We start from the raw sequence: 5,405 nt of genomic DNA on the forward strand, positions 1-5,405 counted from the left end.
TTTCCTTCTAAAGGCTGGCAGAAGCAGAGGAAAACTGGCTGCATTGTCTACAGAGGGAAAAAAAAAAAAAGATACCGATATGAACACTGGTGTGAACTGACACAGATACAGCAGGATCTGGCACGTTGTACCCCGAGGGTCTCCTCCCAAGCACAGATGCTGGCCCAGACCTTGGCCAAACTTGGGTTGCTGTTGCTCTGCCAGCAGGGTGATGCTAGAAATAACATCGAGAGCATGAGCATTTGCTTTAGAGGAGGAGCAATGGAAAACCGAGCACCAGCAGCAACTGCCATTAAATTTGGCCAGGTGAAGACAGGGCACCCCATGGAAAAGGGAGTTGCGTCCCCCCACAACATAGCCTCAGCTGCTGAAAGCAAAAACCATCCATCATTTATCTGTAATTGAAAGCTCTTCCCTTAAAGTCAGACAGGTTTGGTAACTTAACTCTGTTTGGAAACCGTCCTGCGCGGGCCAGCCCTGTGCTGATGTCAAGGGCATGAGGCTGGCATTGGGATGAGAAAACCTGCAGCCTGGTCCTAGCTCTGCCTTTTGATTTGCCACAGTCACTTCAGGTCTTACTTAACCGTCAGATGGAGATTTATTTGTGTGTACTACATAGGAACGCTGTTCATGCCTTAACATTTGTGGAAATATGAGCTTCTCAGCTCGTTGATGGTGTGCTATTATTCAGCATGATTCATATATTAATGCCATAGCTATAAAGCTTAACGTTATGCTCATAGGATTAAGCCGTATTTCTTAACGTGCTTCTTATCCTGGTATTTTTGCAGAGAAGCTGGAAGGGGGCCAGTTCACAGAGGGTGCCTACACATTAGTGTTCAGCTCAGGTCAGCAGAGCACTTACCCCATGAATGCCCCAATCATCCCCACTTACCCTGCTTTGGTTTGCATCACGGAAAGGGCACACAAAGTGGATTCCTCTCGGGTGAAATGCACACGGTGTGAGCAGTGCAAACTCAGCACCCTTCTGCGTTATGGTTCCACTCCCGGGCTGTGCTACTTGCTAACATAGGCACAGCTACAGCACATTTACTGCACCTCAAAATCTCTTGTGGCATCTGGGGAGTGATTGGACTGGCTGGATTAATTAACCACCAAACCTGGTATCTTGACTGGTTAATATTTAATTAGAGGCTTTATTTTCTTGTTGACACCAGTTTATATATGATCCTGCCTCCAGCCTCAGTAGCAGGTCAGGCTGAATCTGTCTCTTGTCTTAAGGCAAGGCAGAGCACCAGTTCCTCCTGGGGGAAAATATACCCATTGAACCTGACTCTCAGAACAGTCCCTTCCAAAAGACAGCTCTATGGTAACCCTGGTTTACTGCACAGATTAATTCATTCAGATTTATGCAAAAGACAAAGATGCTTTACGTATATGCTTACAAAATTTTGGCCACCTTTGTTAGGTGTGATGAGTGCCTAGGTCTTGTATGGCCAGAGCCTGACAGAAGCTAGGACACACTGTGTGTTCCTAGCAGACCGTGACAATCCTCAGACTGACCCGAACGTGCTGCTGACAATGGTATTTGGTAGCTGTTTTCCTGAGCATATGCTTGGTTGTTTTTGTTAATGATTATGAAGTGTGGCGGTATGAAAATGCTAAGGAAGTATCGGAGCTGTGGAGGAAAAAGCCAAGCCCCAAGTTACGAAGGGGTGATGGCAGAGTTCAGAGGCTGGCTGGGGCTGCGCAGAAGTGGATGTTATATCATATTTGCAGTGTGCAGGGAAAGCTTTCCTTCAGCCCAGGCCCTGTACAACAGTGCCTCAAAGGTTTTCATGTAGGGACCTACCACAAAGCTAGCTGGTCTGGAAAGAAATTCAGGTCAAAATTTTCATGCAAGGTTCATGCATGAATCAACATTATATTTAGTGCATTTCTACTCTCCAACGTTCAGAAAGCCCTGTTTTTACAGAAGTTCAGGAGAATTAAATAATAGAGGAAATACATCCAAATTAATTTTCTGAATGGAAACGCTTCCCAAGAGACACAGAGTGAGATGGTCAAGAGTGCCCAAATGAATTGGAAGCCCACGTTTCTCTGAGTGTCATTATGCTCTTAACTTGCTGTTTCCAAATGGTACCCAGGCTTTGTTCGTGAGGCCATGAGGCCAGAAGATACAGGCTCCTGAGTACTAACCTCAAAGCTGCTATGAAGTGCAAATGCCACACCCCCTTAGCAAGATATTTTTAATGACTTTCTCCAGACTTCACTTCTCTCCTCCCAGCCACAGCACAGTATTAGTAACGAGTTTTATTTACAACAATGACGCTTTGTGAGAGAGCACACTCAATACAAGCAACAGCAGCTTGAGGTATTTCCCCCTCACACCTTGCCACTTTTTTGTTGGTTGTCCAGCATAACACTGTTTAGTCCTCATAAAGGCAAAGCCAACAAGGGGGAGGAAGATGGGTCCATTCATGAAGTCTTGGTCATACACATTTAATTTAGAGCAAGGGTAAATACAGCTAATGCATTGGTAACACTTCAACATCCACCCCTTTTCCTGCAAAATTCCTGCAGGACTTTGGCTGCAGAAAACACACATGTGCTAGAAATAATGGAATTACAAAACCAGGAAAGGGAGTGTAAGCAGCTGGAATAGGAAGAAATAGCTAAACAGATGCCTTCCAATTTATATGCCCACCCTTCTCACGTAAACCAGAGCTAGGATTCAGTCAGCTTATCTTGAGAACAGGATCTGGGTGTACAATGTGCACTGATGTTCAGCTACTTTACATTTATATGCCTGTCCCAATGGTTCCCCAACATCTCAGCTTCTGTTTTTAAGGCAAACAACACCACTTTCATTTTTCCTTTCCTATTTATGCATTTGTGTGTGTAGAAAAAAAAAGTGAATAACCAGGTAGATTTAATGTTAATCATTCATCATTACCAGCTGAACACGAGACCCTCGGAGTTGCTAGCACAAGCCTTCATCCCATCAAGATCGCAACTCGGCAGCTGCGTTATCCATGCAAACTCCATGACTCAGCTGCTAGCAGGAAATGCATAACACACTGAACAATGAAGCACAGGCAATTACTGAAAATAAGTGTTCTCCATTACAAGTAATTCCAAGCTACATTTCTCTTAGCTTCCAAATTAAAAAAATAAAATAAAAGCACACATGGATTGTTGAACTTCATTTTTATTCAGATAAATGGACTTTGAAGGAGGGGGAAAAAAGGTTTATAAAGATTTGCAGAGCAAATTAATTTTATACATAACTACAAACAGGCATATGGCCAGTCTGTGGTAAAGCAAACTGTGCAAATCAACCTGGGCAAAATAACTTCAGAATAGGTGTATCACTCATTAGTGAAGCTTGGAGCTATTCCGAGCAATGCTCAACAAAACTGACCTTCTCCCATCAGCCTGCCGCCTCAACAAAATTGGCACAGCCAAGACTTGTGATGGCGGGGGGATGCTCTGGTGGAACAAGCAAGGGTGATGTTGCATGTTCTTTCAAATTCATGGCTCTCAGCTGGGGCCTGGGACACGTTTTGCCCAGAGTTCAGCTGCAGGGACTGCAGCCATGTCTGCTGGGCTGGGCGGCTTGGCCCTCAGGGGGACAAGGGCAGGTGGAAGCCTTTCTGTCCATGACATGAGGTTGGATGCTGGTGCGATCATATTTTAGGGCATCTGAGATGGATGAGATGAGTGAAGTTGTCCCCTTGTAAGCCCAACTTTTATATTAAAAAAATAGTAACTATATTGTAAACTATGACAATCTAATTGAACCACTTTAAGTCATTATTGACTATTAATACAAAAGCAATTGTAAATACGGGAGAAATCATAAGCAGGCCGTGTTTGCTGGTGGAGCTTTAAGGCAAGTCAAACCACTGCACTGGATGAAGTCACTGAAGAAGAAACCATCACAAACCAAAGCTGTCCTGAACCACTAACCTCACCGCAGCCAGCAGGCAGCTTTCCCTTGAATGTGAAATATTTACTTAGTTCCAGTTCATTCTGATAATTGCATTCCACACGCACTGTTTATTCCCATTTAAACTAATTGGCATATAAAAAGTGTTCCGACTTTCTGTGTAAAAAAAAAATAGCCTAAGGTGGTTAAGATCAGCTAGCGCTAAAATCCTGCAGGAGTAGAAGGTACCAGAAACTCAGGAACACTTAGTTTCATTAAGAGGTTTTATCAAAATATATTTTAGTCAACTTATTTCTCCAGCATGTTAAAGATACTGCCAGTCAACTAATTAAAAGAATTCTAAATAACTGCTTTTCTGCAAGTTATTTCAATTCCCATTTCCATCTGAATAGAACTTGCTGCAAATCATGAACAACAACGAAGTAACATTTATAATTTCTCAGCATACAAAACATCAAATTTCAGGATCCCCCAGTCAAAACTTCAGGCTGGCAATGGCTTTACCACACACTCACATTTGTTAAGAAAAAACGTAATGGAGAGGCAGCCAGACTTTGTGACTCTACGAGTTGCCTACTGGTCTCCACATGGCTGACCTTCACCAAACATGCACCACGTACCTGCGAGAAGGGCAGAGATCCCAGAAAGCTTTTCAGGGAGGATGCCAAGAGCCACTCGTGCCACAGCGGCAAGGAGGGGACAGGCTGGTCACACACAGGGACTGGCTTGTTTATGCCCACGAGCAGGCTGCAGGACACCATGTTACTCACCAGCCCCATGCCAGAGCCTGGGTGAGCAACACGTGGCTGAAGAGCTCACAAACCAGAGGCTGGCCACCCCTGACACGACGCCTCTCCAGGGGGCACAAAGGATGACCAAATGTCCTTTAGAAGCGATATGCAATCACATAAAAGTTGGTTCATTTGGTCACCAACAGATGTGGAAGGGAAGAAATCTTTTAGGGGGTGGATAGCAGGGAAACATGACCTCAGCACAAACAAGGCAGAAACTTACTGTGTGAACAAAGCTTGCCCACTTGCTGATTTAAACCATAATTCACATGGTGATTTGAATCAACGTAGCCTGGTGTTGTCTTATCCTCTTAAGAATATTCTGTATATTTTGTTTACACAGAATTAGTAACCTTCCTATGACTTGTCCTGGCATTCAGAATGCATGTGAAGCCAGTGAAGGAAGCAATGAAAACATTACACTGCTGCTTTTCCATTTAAGCTCAAGTAATAACGTCAGCAGAACTCAGCAATAAGCTTCAGTAATGGGGAAATGGTAACAGAAACGCCTCCCTACTCATTCTAATCTTAAACTGGGAAGTCAGGAGCAGTAGTAGCATTAATTAGACTGCCAACTACCATGCACATCTCCTGCACCAAAGTGTAAAATCCCAGTGGTACAAGCTTGTTAGAGCACAGCACTTTCACTCTCAGAGAAGGAATGGGGAAAAAACCAACGCAAACAACACAAAAGAGATCAA

This window comes from Cygnus olor, chromosome 2 (genome assembly GCF_009769625.2).
Source record: "Cygnus olor isolate bCygOlo1 chromosome 2, bCygOlo1.pri.v2, whole genome shotgun sequence".
NCBI classification, from domain to species: domain Eukaryota; kingdom Metazoa; phylum Chordata; class Aves; order Anseriformes; family Anatidae; genus Cygnus; species Cygnus olor.